Source organism: Salmo trutta, chromosome 2 (genome assembly GCF_901001165.1).
Source record: "Salmo trutta chromosome 2, fSalTru1.1, whole genome shotgun sequence".
NCBI classification, from domain to species: domain Eukaryota; kingdom Metazoa; phylum Chordata; class Actinopteri; order Salmoniformes; family Salmonidae; genus Salmo; species Salmo trutta.
In genome coordinates, this window is record NC_042958.1 from 73,473,904 (window position 1) to 73,490,576 (window position 16,673).

General features: G+C 41.5%; 1 pseudogene; it reads left to right on the forward strand.

Annotated features, from left to right (window-relative positions):
- The first annotated feature begins 1,924 nt into the window (after window positions 1-1,924).
- The window catches only part of LOC115163466 (arginyl-tRNA--protein transferase 1-like), a 174,578-nt pseudogene continuing 159,829 nt past the window's right edge, over window positions 1,925-16,673 (forward strand).

A 16,673-nucleotide genomic window follows, 5' to 3' on the forward strand; every position in this document is an offset into this window, starting at 1 on the left:
GGTTTGTAGCAGTTTGGGTCTAGTGTTACTCCCTTTGAAGAGGGGGATGACCGTGGCGGCTTTCCAATCTTTGAGAATCTCAGACGATACGATGGAGGGGTTGAACAGGCTAGTGATAGGGGTTGCAACAATTTCGGCAGATAATTTTAGAAATAGAGGGTCCAGATTGTCTAGCCTGGCTGATTTGTAGGTGTCCAGATTTTGCAGCTCTTTCAGAACATCAGCTATCTGGATTTGGGTGAAGGAGAAATGGTGGGGGCTTTGACGGGTTGCTGTGGAGGGTGCCGGGCAGTTGACCGGGGTAGGGGTAGCCAGGTGGAAAGCATGGCCAGCCGTAGAGAAATGCTTATTGAAATGTTTCCTAGCCTCAGAGCAGTGGGCAGCTGGGAGGAGGTGTTCTTATTCTCCATGGACTTTACAGTGTCCCAGAACTTTTTTGAGTTAGTACTACAGGATGCAAATTTCTGAATATGGAGGGGAAAAGAAAAGGATTTCCATGTAGCTCTGTTTTCGGTGTGTATTTATTTATGTTATTTAACTAGGCAAGTCAGTTAAGAACAACCTCTTATTTACAATAACGGCCTACCAAAAGGCAAAAGGCCTCCTGTGGGGATGGGGGCTGGGATTAAAAAATAAATAAAAATACACACTACCATTCAAATGTTTGGGGTCACTTAAAAATGTCCTTGTTTTTGAATGAAAAGCTTTTTTTTTGTCCATTAAAATAACATCAAATTGATCAGAAATACAGTGTAGACATTGTTAATGTTGTACATGACTATTGTAGCTGGAAAGCCAGATTTTTTTAAATGCAACATGTACATAGGTGTACAGAGGCCCATTATCAGCAACCATCACTCCTGTGTTCCAATGGCACGTTGTGTTAGCTAATCCAAGTTTATAATTTCAAAAGACTAATTGGTCATTAGAAAACCCTTTTGCAATGATGTTAGCACAGCTGAAAACTGATGTTCTGATTAAAGAAGCAATAAAACTGGCCTTCTTTAGACTAGTTGAGCATCAGCATTTGTGGGTTTGATTACAGACTCAAAATGGCCAGAAACAAAGCCCTTTCTTCTGAAACTCATCAATCTATTATTGTTCTGAGAAATGAAGGCTATTCCATTTGAGAAATTGCCAATTAACTGAAGATCTCGTACAACGCTGTGTACTACTCCCTTCACAGAACAGCGCAAACTGGCTCTAACCAGAATAGAAAGAACGGGAGACACCGGTGCACAACTGAGCAAGAGGAAAGGTACATTAGAGTGTCTAGAAACAGTCGCATCACAAGTCCTCAACTGGCAACTTCATTAAATAGTACCCGCAAAATACCAGTCTCAACATCAACAGTGAAGAGGCGACTCCGGGATGCTGGCCTTCTAGGCAGAGCTGCAAAGAAAAAGCCATGTCTCAGACTGGCCAATAAAAAGAAAAGATTCAGATGTGCAAAATAACACAGACACTGGACAGAGGAAGATTGTAAAAAAAAAAAATAAGTGTTACGGGCAGACGAATCTAAGTTTGGGTGTTCGGATCACAAAGAAGAACATTCGTGAGATGCAGAAAAAATGAAAAGATGCTGGAGGAGTGCTTGATGCCATCTGTCAAGAGTGGTGGAAGCAATATGATGGTCTGGGGGTGCTTTGGTTGTGGCAAAGTGGGATATTTGGTCAGGGTAAAAGGAATCTTGAAGAAGGAAGGCTATCACTCCATTTTGCAACGCCATGCCATACCCTGTGGACGGCGCTTAATTGGAGCCAATTTCCTCCTACAACAGGACAATGACCCAAAGCATAGCTCCAAACTATGCAATAGCTATTTAGGGAAGAAGCAGTCAGCTGGTATTCTGTCTATAATGGAGTGGCCAGCACAGTCACCGGATCTCAATCCTATTGAGCTGTTGTGGGAGCAGTTTGACCATATGGCACGTAAGAAGTGCCCATCAAGCCAATCCAACTTGTTGGAGGTGCTTCAGGAAATCTCTTCAGATTACCTCAACAAATTGACAACTAGAATGCCAAATGCCTGCAAGGCTGTAATTGCTGCAAATGGAGGATTCTTTGGCGAAAGCAAAGTTTGAAGGACACAATTATTATTTCAATCAAAAATCATTATTTATAACCTTGTCAACGTCTTGACTATATTTTCTATTCATTTTGCAAATCATTTCATGTATGTTTTCATGGAAAACAAGGACATTTCTAAGTGACCCCAAACTTTTGAACGGTAGTGTAGGACAAAACACACATCACGACAAGAGAGACAACACTACACGAAGAGAGACCTAAGACACCAACATAGCATGGTAGCAACACAACAACACTGGATGGTAGCAACACAACATGACAACAACATAGTAGCAACATAACATGGTAGCAGCACAGAACATGGTACAAGCATTATTGGGCACAAACAGCACCAAGGGCAAGAAGGTAGAGACAACAATACAACACGCAAAGCAGCCACAACTGTTAGTAAGAGTTTACCTGATTTGAGTCTTTGAATGAAGAGATTGAGATAAAACTGTCCAGATTGAGTGTTTTTTTCAGCTCGTTCCAGTCACTAGCTGCAGCGAACTGAAAAGAGGAGCGACCCAGGGATGTGTGTGCTTTGGGGACCTTTAACAGAATGTGACTGGCAGAATGGGTGTTGTATGTGGAGGATGAGGGCTGCAGTAGATACCTCAGATAGGGGGAGTGAGGCCTAAGAGGGTTTTATAGAGATGACCAGTTTACAGAGGAGGGGGGGGGTGTGGAAGCTACGCTAAAGCAAACAAGGCAACCCAACTTTCCATGAGGGGTCAAATGTGGGACTCATAATCAATGGCAACAACGGTTAAAAGTTACACCTCTCTTTCACTCCCACACTACCGTGTTAATAAACCTCATGCATTAGTCTTGCATGAAAGGGAAACTTATTCTCCTGTTCCATAAAGCAGGATTTGATTTATTTTTAATAAGTGCTCTCATTTCATCTTTCGAGACTATTTTCACATTTCTTTCACCTGGAACCATTTTGGAAATGTCATACCCCAAGGTTGTCTTTGGAGTGAAAATGGATGAAGATGTGTTCTAACTTCAAGTTCTTGCACCCTTAGACAGGAAACTTGTACTCCCATCCATACCATTACAATTTCTAACAAATTATTTATTCCTCTCTCCCTCTCATCATTCCCCTCTTCTCACCTCTCCCTGCCTTTTCCTATTTTTCTCCCCATCTCCATCTCCCTCTTCTCCCTCCCCTCTCCATCTCTCTCTCCTCCAGGGGTACGAGCGGACCCTGGCAGGCCACTGTGTCGGAAGGCCAAGGACCTGAGGAAGGAGCACCGGCTGAAGAAGAAGCAGAAGAGACAGCAGGTGGGGGGGTGGTGTCCTGGCCTCTGCAACCTCTAACCCCGCCACACCCGTCCAGCTAAGCCAACCCAAAGCCCTGGAGAAGTTCATCAACGAATACTTGCCCGATAGTCCTCTGCTTCATTTCGAGGTAAGAGTGCGAGAGTCTACAGATTTGAGGGAAATATATAAGTGTAAGTAATACAGTGATGGCTCCACTTAGCCTTCCAATGGATTTAGGTGAGTTTCCTCCGTACTGCTTTATGGCTATCCACTTCCAAAGGATCTACCTTCAGACCAGGCCAGAGAGGCTTCTTCCTGCTTCCCTGAACTAGTGACTTTACCATGTGTGCCTGTGGAGAGGATGGTGCAGCTGGAGTGGAAAATGCTGTGCTTCACAACACAAACTCAACCAAATGACAGCGTGACAGCACATATTGGGTTAGGTTACCCCAACCAATCACATTAAAACCATTGCGCAGAGCTCAGCATTGTTTATAAGAGATGGAAATGAACATTTGACTCAGGGTTCTACTGCAGGCAGGTTACGTCCCAAATGGCACTCTATTCCATTTATAGTGCACTACTTTTGACCAAGGCCTTGGGAAAGAAAAATAAACGTCCCTTTCCAGTATAAAATATTGAACCATCTTCACTTTTGCTGAGGTTGGTAGAATCTAGAGTGATGTCAGTTTTGTCCGATGAACTCCTGGATACAATTTTTATGTCTAGTATGAAGGAAGTTAGAGGTAGTTTTGTGAATCAATGCTAACTAGCGTTACACATGGACTTCCAGTCATTGTGCTAACACTTTAGCAGGGGCCTGTTCGGGATGATATAACATCACAGATAGTTCAGAATCCAATAGAAGTATATTGTGTAGTACAGATAGTACTTCCTGTCATGTAGAATAGAGAATTGTGTCAGTCTGCTCTTTTTATGCTTTATTTATCTCTATTGACAACCTTTACAGTGTTAGTTTCATCAGCTGTTATAGAATTATATAATACAAAGGAAAAAGGTTAGTTTGACTGCACTGGCCCTTTTAAAGAATCCTGTAAGAGTCTGATGACTTCCACAGGCTTCAAGCTTCCTTTTAAGAGGCATTTTCTCAGCTACTGTTGAAGTCGGGAAATTTACATACATTTAGGTTGGAGTCATTAAAACTCATTTTTCAACCACTACACAAATTTCTTGTTAACAAACTATAGTTTTGGTAAGTCAGTTAGGACATCTACTTTGTGCATGACACAAGTCATTTTTCCAACAATTGTTTACAGACAGGTTATTTCACTTATAATTCACTGTATCACAATTCCAGTGGGTCAGAAGTTTACATACACTAAGTTGACTGTACCTTTAAACAGCTTGGAAAATTCCAGAAAATGTCATGATTTTAGAAGATTCTGATAGTCTAACTGACATCATTTGAGTCAATTGGAGGTGTACCTGTGGATGTATTTCAAGGTCTACCTTCAAACTCAGTGCCTCTTTGCTTGACATCATGGGAAAATCAAAGGAAATCAGCCAAGACCTCAGAAAAAAATTGTAGACCTACACAAGTCTGGTTCATCCTTGGGAACAAGTTCCAAACGCCTGAAAGTACTTCATCTTATGTAGCAACATTTTAAATTGTGTTTTTTACATTGTATAAAGGTAAAGACTGTATAAAGGTAAAGAAATGGTATATCATACACTGCATTTTTGACGAACAATGGGAATAAAATTCTGCTTTGAAAGTTGATAAACTTGTAAACTTACTTTTGAGAAAATGGCCTTTGAATGTTTTGGTACCTAGTGAAGAGCTGCTCTTTGTCTACACCCATTCAGCATCATTCCCACCCTCTTAAAACTTCTCTAGGGTAGGGGGCAGTATTTTGACGTCCAGATGAAAGGCGTGCCCGTACTAAACTGCCTGCTACTCAGGCTCAGAAGGTAGGATATGCATATTATTAGTAGATGTGGATAGAGCACACTCTGAAGTTTCTAAAACTGTTTGAATGATGTCTGTGAGTATAACAGAACTCATATGGCAGGCAAAAACCTGAGAAAAATCCAACCAGGAAGTGTGGAAATTTGAGGTTTGTAGTTTTTCACGTGATTGCCTATACAATATACAGTAACTTAGGGTTCATTTTGCACTTCCTAAGGCTTCCACTAGACGTCAACAGTCTTTAGAACCTTGTTTCATGCTTCTACTGTTACTGGGGAGAGAATAAGAGCTGACTCAACAAGTGGACTGCCTGAGGCCAATGAGTTGTTTACTGCGCATTCACACAGGCGCGCCGTTCCTTCTTTTTCCTCTGTAATGAATATGCTATTGTCCGGTTGGAATATTATCGAATATTTATGATAAAAAGACCCTAAGGCTTGATTGTAAACATCGTTTGACATGTTTCTACGAACGGTAATGGAACTTTTTGACTTTTCGTCTAGGGTTTTGCGCTCGCGCATTGTGCCTTTGGAATAGTGATCTGAACGCGCAAACAAAATGGAGGTATTTGGACATAAATATGGAGTTTATCGAACAAAACTAACATTTCTTGTGGAAGTGGGAGTCCTGGGCGTGCATTCCGATGAAGATCAGCAAAGGTAAGTGTTAACGGAATTTTTATATCAGCAAGTGAAGATTTATAATACTATTTCAGAGTTTTGTTGACTCCAGAACTTGGCGGGTAACTGTATAGCTTGCTTTGATGGGTGAACTCTGTACTCAGAATATTGAACAATGTGCTTTCGCCGTAAAGCTATTTTGAAATCTGACACAGCGGTTGCATTAAGGAGAATTATATCTATAATTCTTTCAATAACTGTTGTAAATTTTATCAACGTTTATGATGAGTATTTCTGTCAATTGATGTGCTCATTCACCGGAGTTTTGGAGGCAAAACATTTTCTGAACATCATGCGCCAATGTAAAATGGGGTTTTTGGATATAAATATGAACTTTATCGAACAAAACATAAATGTATTGTGTAACATTGAGTCCTGGGAGTGTCATCTGATGAAGATCGTCAAAGGTTAGTGATTCATTTTAGCTGTATTTCTGGTTTTTGTGACGCCTCTCCTTGCTTGGAAAATGGCTGTGTGGTTTTTCTTGTCTCGGCGCTTTCCTAACATAATCTAATGTTATGCTTTTGCCGTAAAGCCTTTTTGAAATCGACAAGGTGGTTGGATTAAAGAGAAGTGTATCTTTAAAATGGGATATAATCGTTGTATGTTTGAGAAATTTGAATTATGAGATTTTTGTTGTTTTGAATTTGGCGCCCTGCTATTTCACTGGCTGTTGAATAGTGTGTCCCGCCCCAGAGAGGTTAAGCTTTAGCCCCACCCATCTCGTTTCGCTCTCGGCGCGTTCAGAGCGCACACTTGACGCTCTGGCCGATGATTTGTTTACCTCTAGATAACATGAAAACAGCCTAACCAGCTCTGCTGGCAACAATTTCATTACGTTTTTTTGCAGACGTTTGCTGACACCGGCCATATTCAACGGGTGTTGTACACTTTAGCTTAAGACATGTAGCTAGGTAAACAATGAATCTAGCTAAGTAAACAACGTGTATGATCATACAAGTCACGTAACAATAGCTAATGAGCCAGCCAGCTAACATTAGCTAGTTAAACATCAATGAACATAGTGCCAAATCATGTTGTTACTACCCTGCATGGATCTGCTGGGAGCTAACCATCCAGGTTCAATGTTAGGTAGCTAACATTAGGCTATAACTAGCAAAGCAAACGGCTCTGGGATACGAATAATGTCATACAGATAACGTTAGCTAGGGAGCCAGACAGCTAATGTTAGCTACCTAGTTAACAGTACACTTTAGCTTGAAATGAAACTACTTTCTGTCAAAATTAGAAACGTGTAATATTTGAAAATGTAGGTAGCTGGACTATCTTGCCCATATACATCATCATGCATAATGGATCTCCCTGTTACTGCTGCCATGCCACGGTTGCCCTTAGTTTGAAGATGTAATCCGGAGACAGGTGTTTTTTTATCCATCTCTTTAGCTGTCATACTCCAATTCCACTGATTTCAAAATTTGATCCTCCAGAAAGTGGAGAGCAACACTTATGCAGCTCCACTACACAATACATTTAAAAAAAGTTGCTTTCAACAGGATTACCAACACAGACTGACCAGCTCAAATAGACAGAAGCCTTCTGGCAGACCAATCCAAAATCTCTCTCTTGGCATTTCCAGCCCACTCATTATCTCATTATCATGGCTAGTGGGAAGGTTGCTGACTTTTTCTGTGGCTTAGCCAACAAGGCTCGTAATTTAAATGTTTTATTCGTATTTACAGATGGCATAAAAGTTTGTTATTAAAGCACATTAAAGTTCACATGTTCCAGAAGGCTTTTCTTTCTTAAAACAAAAATAACACTCAAATGGCTCTCCTGTGAAGTCGTGACTTGTGACATACGCCTACTTTCCTGAAACAGGCCACATATTCTATAGAATTGCATTGTAGTAATTGCATTCCTTTTTTTCCTGAAGTAAAAAATAGGATGCTGTCCCTTTAAGATAAACGTTCCATAAGAGATATTGACATGGCTACAGTAGGCTAGCCAAGAGGAATGCTAGTAGTTGTAGTTTTCTTTTGCAGATGATCAACATTTACATTTACGTCATTTAGCAGACGCTCTTATCCAGAGCGCCTTACAAATTGGACATCAACAGTAGCCAGCGTATTGGTAGAATGTTAATTATTGAAGGTTTACTTTTCTAAATCTCAGCAGGTAAATGTTGAATTGGAATGCAAAAATACGCTGATCAACTTCCCCGACAAATGTTTTTACTGCCCCAGTGGGCCATTGTTAATATCGGACCCTGCACGCGAAAGAAAATAATTGATTGTGCCAGCAAACAATAAGCAAAGTGGATTTCGACTCATTGTTGCCACATTATATGGGACGTGCAAATTCATGCTCTCTCCCTCTGTGTAAAGAAATTAGACTGCAACCACAGCAGACACAACACACACTCAGGTACCGAGTACTCTCTTTGGAAAAGTTTCTCTCCTTTTTAATTAACTGTAAACCCAAGCCGCTGGTATTAAGTGGCATTACAGAAACATTATTGAAACGGTTCAGTTTTTAGTCTGTCAGTGGCGTCTCATTTGATTGTTGTGACAGCATTGCGTTTTCGCCAAACTATCTAGGCTCAAACGCTCTCTGTTGTGGTGTTGGCTCAATAAGGCAATTTCAGCGTATCAACGGATATCTCTGGAGTTTTAGAAATAAATTTGAGGCCTTAAGTACTATTACTTTTTACGTAAGAGGCCCGACATCTTTTTGATTATGCAACGTGTGTGCGCCAAGCAGTCATATGAGAGCCCTGTGCATGTCCAACTCAAACACATCTTGTGTTAAATTCCCTCGCTGGCTACTTTCTAGAGGATTCAAATGGCAGGGACATGTTGGCCAACAAAAGCTTCAAAACAAAGATCTTTAATTAAAATAAAGCCGGGGGGATTTTGAAAGGTGAATTTTCACATTCTCAGCACTGATGTTTTATCCAAATCCATAACAGATTTGGGCCTGTTTAAAACTGGGTCTAATCCTCCCTTACTGTGACATGACATCGTGAAGCACTCAAAATGGGGTTTATAAGGTGGAACACACGCACACACACAGTCATACACATACAGTGGTTCGTCCTTTATTAAAAGTTGCAGAGTACTGCGGCGCAGCTTGCATGGTGCAGCATAATTCTATGGCACGTTATTTAAGTGTGAACCACTGGTACCATTAATGCTAGTTAGTGCTAGTTTGACCACCAGAGGGCATCTTTGAGAAGCATTTGATAGCCTTCATTAGTGGCTGTACTAGAGAATGCAGGCACGCGGGAGACCGGGGTTCAATTCCCCGACGAGGAGAAAAGAGTAGCCTGTCCTTGTAAACTGACTTGCCTAGTTAAATAAAGGTTAAACTAAGAGCATAACATTTTTACACCCTAATTTTCTAATTCTAGTCTAACCAATACCCAAACGGAGATTCAGTAAAAATCTCATTGATTTATCAAGACCAGTCTCCATGCGTGTCTCAGAGCAGGGCGAAACGGTGCTAAAATAGTTGTAGACTATTGCTTCTAACATTAATATGCTCTTTAAATCAATAAGATCTACACCACTTTTAACAGCACATTACTCAACACTAGTGAGACTCATGTCGCCTACGGTAGACCTACAGTATATTGAAAAATATGACGTGACTCTCCGCCAATAATTACATATAGAGGATTGGAGGATATTTCTGTAATTCAGTGATATTTATTCCCATAGTAATTAATTATGGATCCATAACTAAATAAACATAGGATTTTGAAAAAATATTTGGATCATTATTTTATTAAAGAAAGCATAAAGATGCCATTATTAGTTACATTGTTTTAGTTTGAACGTGCAGACTGGCACTAAGAACAGAACAGCAGGAATGTTTCCCTTGTCAGCACCATTATTAGTGCAATGCCCCTTAAAGTGTTGCCAGTGTGGCGGGGCGGGGGTCCAATCCCCCTCCCGTTCCCTCCTCCGTTCCCCATGGGCTAAGTCTGTCTTCTGTGCACGGCTCTGCAGCCCATCCCGTGCCCCCTCCCCTCGTGCCTTGAACCTCACGCGCTTTCAGTGGATACAGCTGGAGAACTGCAAGGCAATCCCATTGTGTGCCACTTGGGAGCCATGAACAATATGACCAATATATATTGTCCTGCTAATAACAGGGTTAGTGATATATCTGTGAGAATATCCAACAGGCTTTTATATAATTCTAAATTAATAATAATAATAATTGCTTTGTTTAAAAAAAACAATATTTTGGAGATCATTTTGTTTTCAAATCACGTAAAATGAGCGAGGAAAAAGGCCATTCTTGTACATGGGTTGAGACATTGTTACTAATTTGTAAATAAAGCCAGTTTGTTATTTAAAATGATGTATTTCTGTTTTTAGAGGGAGTGAAACAAAAAACCTACCATCATCTTATTGGTATCCCATTCGAGGGCGGCACAGGTATTGAACCAGCATCTGTAGCAACAGACCGTTGCGCCACACAGGCACTGTATAACGTGACCGGTCGGGAGTGGCCTACAGTACTACAGTAAGAGCAAAATAATCCTAACAAAATACAATAATAAAAACCTTAGTGTAACAGCAGTTTTAGTAAGTAATACTGAAGTCGTGCACAATTATCGATTTCTATTTAGGTTTATGGCGCTCATTCATTGTCATAGACACAGTAGGACCCAAAAGCATAATCAGCGCTTTAACTTCCCTTTGCGCTGGTCTGGAGCAATGAAATGGTGACGCAGGGTCCCGTATTAAACCACAAATTACCTATCGTAGCATAATCGCAAAACTTTTAATTGAGCAACCGCTGTACACACAGTCATACCCCAGGGTTTCTGTTAAGACCTTTTGGCACCGGACAAGTAACCAATAATATACTGCTCAAAAAAATAAAGGGAACACTGAAATAACACATCCTAGATCTGAATGAATGAAATAATCTTATTGAATAGTTTTTTCTTTACATAGTTGAATGTGCTGACAACAAAATCACACAAAAATAATCAATGGAAATCCAATTTATCAACCCATGGAGGTCTGGATTTGGAGTCACACTCAAAATTAAAGTGGAAAACCACACTAAAGGCTGATCCAACTTTGATGTAATGTCCTTAAAACAAGTCAAAATGAGGCTCAGTAGTGTGTGTGGCCTCCACGTGCCTGTATGACCTCCCTACAACACCTGGGCATGCTCCTGATGAGGTGGCGGATGGTCTCTGTGAGGGATCTCCTCCCAGACCTGGACTAAAGCATCCGCCAACTCCTGGACAGTCTGTGGTGCAACGTGGCGTTGGTGGATGGAGCGAGACATGATGTCCCAGATGTGCTCAATTGGATTCAGGTCTGGGGAACGGGCGGTCCATAGCATCAATACCTTCCTCTTGCAGGAACTGCTGACACACTCCAGCCACATGAGGTCTAGCATTGTCTTGCATTAGGAGGAACCCAGGGCCAACCTCACCAGCATATGGTCTCACAAGGGGTCTGAGGATCTCATCTCAGTACCTAATGGCAGTCAAGCTACCTCTGGCGAGCACATGGAGGGCTGTGCGGCCCCCCAAAGAAATGCCACCCCACACCATGACTGACCCACCGCCAAACCAGTCATGCTGGAGGATGTTGCAGGCAGCAGAACGTTCTCCACGGCGTCTCCAGACTCTGTCACGTCTGTCACGTGCTCAGTGTGAACCTGCTTTCATCTGTGAAGAGCACAGGGCGCCAGTGGCGAATTTGCCAATCTTGGTGTTCTCTGGCAAATGCCAAACGTCCTGCATGGTGTTGGGCTGCAAGCACAACCCCCACCTGTGGACGTCGGGCCCTCATACCACCCTCATGGAGTCTGTTTCTGACCGTTTGAGCAGACACATGCACATTTGTGACCTGCTGGAGGTCATTTTGCAGGGCTCTGGCAGTGCTTCTCTTGCTCCTCCTTGCACAAAGGCGGAGGTAGCGGTCCTGCTGCTGGGTTGTTGCCCTCCTATGGCCTCCTCCACGTCTCCTGATGTACTGGCCTGTCTCCTGGTAGCGCCTCCATGCTCTGGATACTACGCTGACAGACACAGCAAACCTTCTTGCCACAGCTCGCATTGATGTGCCATCCTGGATGAGCTGCACTACCTGAGCCACTTGTGTGGGTTGTAGACTCCGTCTCATGCTACCACTAGAGTGAAAGCACCGCCAGCATTCAAAAGTGACCAAAACATCAGCCAGGAAGCATAGGAACTGAGAAGTGGTCTGTGGTCCCCACCTGCAGAACCACTCCTTTATTGGGGGTGTCTTGCTAATTGCCTATAATTTCCACCTGTTGTCTATTCCATTTGCACAACAGCATGTGACATTTATTGTCAATCAGTGTTGCTTCCTAAGTGGACAGTTTGATTTCACAGAAGTGTGATTGACTTGGAGTTACATTGTGTTGTTTAAGTGTTCCCTTTATTTTTTTGAGCAGTGTATAAGGTCCCTCAGTTGAGCAGTGAATTTTAAACACCAATTCAACCACAAAACCAGAGAGGTTTTCCACTGACTTGCCAAGAAGGGTAAAAATTTAAAAAAGCAATATTTTTTATATCCCTTTGAGCATGGAGAAGTTATTAATTACCCTTTGGATGGTTTATCAATACACCCAGTCATTACAAATATACAGCCGTCCTTCCTAACTCAGTTGCTGAAGAGGAAGAAAATCGCTCAGGGATTTCACCATGAGGCCAATGGTGACTTTAAACAGTTACAGCGTTGAATGCCTGTGATGGGAGAAAATTGAGTATGGATCAACAACATTGTACCTACTCCACAGTACTAACCTAATTGACAGAGTGAAAAGAAGGAAGCCTGTACAGAATAAAAATATTCCAAAACATGCATCCTGTTGGCAATAAGGCACTAAAGTGAATCTGCAACAAGTGTGGCAAACTTTAAGTCCTGAATATAAAGCCTTATGTTTGGGGCAAACACAACACCACTGAGTACCACTTCATATTTTCAAGCATGGTGGTGGCTGCATCATGTTATGTGTGTGCTTGACATCGGCAAGGACTAGGGAGTTTTTGAGGAGTGTAACGGCCGTCGTTAGAGAAAGACCAAGGTGCAGCGGAGGATGTGTTCATCTTGAATGAATTTTAATACAAAAAGAGAACACTTGACAAAATAAACAAAATGACAGCCGACAGTTCTATCAGGTACTAACAACGAAACAGAAAGCACTAAACAGAAACAATCACCCACAAAAACCCAAAGGAAAAACAGGCTACTTATGTGTGACTCCCAATCAGCAACAACAAACTACAGCTGTGCCTGATTGGAAGCCACACGGCCAAAATCAACGAAACAAACCAACCTAGAAAAAAGAACATAGAACGCCCACCCAATGTAACACCCTGGCCTAACCAAAATAAAGAACAAAAACCCTTTCTATGGCCAGGGCGTTACAAGGAGATAAAAAGAAACTGAGTACATGCAAAATCCTAGAGGAAAACCTGGTTCAGTCTGCTTTCCAACAGACACTGGGAAACAACTTTACTTTTCAGCAGGAAAATAACCTAGAAACACAAGGCCAAATCTCCCCTGGAGTTGCTTACCAAGAAGATTGTGTCTGTTCCTGAGTGGCCGAGTTACAGTTTTGACTTAAATCTGCTTGAAAATCTATGGAAAGACCTGCAAATGGTTGTCTTGCAATGATCAACAACCAATTTGACAGAGCTTGAAGAATTTTGAAAAGAATAATGGGCAATTGTTTCACAATCCAGGTGTGGAAAGTTCCTAGAGACTTACCCAGAAAGACTCACAACTGTATTCACTGCCAAAGGTGATTCTAACATGTATTGACTCAGGGGGTTGAATTCCTATCTAATCAAGATATATTAGTGTTTATTTATGTTTCTTCCGTTCTTTTTTATGATAGAATTTTTCTTCCACATTGACAGAGTATTTTCTGTAGATCGCTGACAAAAAATGACAAATGTATTTTAATCACACTTTGTAACAACAAAATGTGGAAAAAGTCAAAGGGTGTGAATACTTTCTGAAGGAACTGTATAGGCGTACAGAAGGAGGCTAATTAGGTCATTTTCGTTCAGAATATATTTTTTATAAAGATAAGGATTGTATTGTTTGTTTATAGGAGTAACTCTGGTAGGCCTAAAACATTCATCCTCACCTCAAGTTCAACTGTCAGAGTCCGTTGGTGCGCCTGTGCGCACTGCCTTCCTTCATACCATAGGCCTGCAGTATGCTATGCGAATAGCCACACCACACCAAACCTTCATAAAAGTTTCTAGACTTTATTAGGTTAATATCAAAAGTCAATCCATTTTTTATAGGGAAAATAAGAGCAGGATATTATATTGCGGAAAACACAACAATACAGTTGGATCTTAATATGTCCAAAGAAAATGTCTCAACAGAAAGAAGCAAAACACTTGCGAACTGGTTGAAACCTTCACAAAAAATGTCAACACGCTATATGTGACTTGTTTCAGGAAACTAAGCGTATGTCGCGCCTCACTACTTTACAGGAGAGGCATTTGAACGTAATTTTGATCAAAATGCGGTTTTTGGCAGAAATATCTTCTGGAACATGTACTTTTATGTGCCTTAATAACAAACTTGTATGCCATCTGTAAATACGAATACAATTGTTAAATTATCCACGGAAAAAGGTTTAGCCACGGAAAAGAATCAGAAACCTTCCCGCTAGCCATGATTGGCTGAGATAATGGACAGGTTGGACATGCCGAGAGAGGAGTTCAGATTGGTCTTCCATGTAGCACGCTTCTGTCTATAAGATGAGCTGCAGCCAGACAACGATGTATTCATTCAAAGAGAGAAAGAAAAAAATGGTGAAGTCTCGTGAACGTGCATCTCAGTCTCACTGTCCCCAGGCAGGCCACTTACAAACTCTGCTGCTGTACTTTGCCCAGAGACAGGAGACGCGTCATTCTGCTTTCTGAGGGCTTTAGAGAGCCAATGGAAGCCTTAGAAAGTGTCACGTAACAGCACAGATGCTGCAATTTCGATAGAGATGCAACAGAAGGACTACAAATTGTCAGACAGGCCACTTCCTGCCTGGAATCTTCTCAGGTTTTTGCCTGCCATATGAGTTCTGTTATACTCACAGACACCATTCAAACAGTTTTAAAAACTTTAGAGTGTTTTCTATCCAAATCCACTAATTATATGCATATTCTCGTTTCTGGGCAAGAGTAGTAACCAGTTTAAATCGGGTACGTTTTTTATCTGGCCGTGAAAATACTGCCCCCTAGCCCCAACAGGTTAAAAGGAAATTTACCACCTTCACAAGTGCTGTCTCAGTGCTATGATGGGGTCTAAAACCAGACTGAAGCGTTTCGTATACATTGTTTGTCTTTAGGAAGGCAGTGATTTGCTGCGCAACAGCTTTTTCAAAAAATTTTCAGAGGAATGGAAGATGTGATATAGGCCAATAGTTTTTTATATTTTCTGGGTCAAGATTTGGCTTTTTCAAGAGAGGCTTTATTACTGCCACTTTTAGTGAGTTTGGTACACATCCGGTGGATAGAGAGCCATTTATTATGTTCAACATAGGAGTGCCAAGCACAGGAAGCAGTTCTTTCAGTAGTTTAGTCGGAATAGGGTTCAGTATGCAGCTTGAAGGTTTAGAGGCCATGATTATTTTCATCGTGTCAAGAGATATAGTACTAAAACTCTTTAGTGTCTCCCTTGATCCTAGGTCCTGGCAGAGTAGTGCAGACTCAGGACAACGGTGCTTTGGAGGAATACGTAGATTTAAAGAGGAGTCCGTAATTTGATTTCTAATGATCATGATCTTTTCCTCAAAGAAGTTCATGAATTTATTACTGCTGAAGTGAAAGCCATCCTCTCTTGAGGAATGCTGCTTTTTAGTTAGCTTTGCTACAGTATCAAAAAGAAGTTTCGGATTGTTCTTATTTTCCTCAATTAAGTTGGAAAAATAGGATGATCGAGCAGCAGTGAGGGCTCTTCGATACTGCACGGTACTGTCTTTCCAAGCTAGTCGGAAGACTTCCAGTTTGGTGTGGTGCCATTTCCGTTCCAATTTTCTGGAAGCTTGCTTCAGAGCTCGTGTATTTTCTGTATACCAGGGACCTAGTTTCTTATGACAAATGTTTTTAGGGGTGCGACTGCATCTAGTGTATTGCGCAAGGTTAAATTGAGTTCCTCAGTTAGGTGGTTAACTGATTTTTGTCCTCTGACGTCCTTGGGTAGGCAGAGGGAGTCTGGAAGGGCATCAAGGAATCTTTGGGTTGTCTGAGAATTTATAGCAAGACTTTTGATGACCCTTGGTTGGGGTCTGAGCAGATTATTTGTTGCGATTGCAAACGTAAAATGGTGGTCCGATAGTCCAGGATTATGGGGATAAACATTAAGATCCACAACATTTATTCCACGGGCAGTGGGTAGGTCCAGATACATGTTGGACAAATCCCACTGAGTCGATGATGGCTCCGAAAGCCTTTTGGAGTGGGTCTGTGGACTTTTCCATGTGAATATTAAAAAGTCACCAAAAATGTGAATATTATCTGCTATGACTACAATGTCCGATAGGAATTCAGGGAACTCAGTGAGGAACGCTGTATATGGCTCAGGAGGCCTGTAAACAGTAGCTATAAAAAGTGATTGAGGAAGCTGCATAGATTTCATGACTAGAAGCTCAAAAGACGAAAATGTCGGGGGTTTTTTTGTAAATTGAAATTTGCTATCGTAAATGTTAGCAGCACCTCCGCCTTTGCGGGATGCACGGGGGATATGGTCA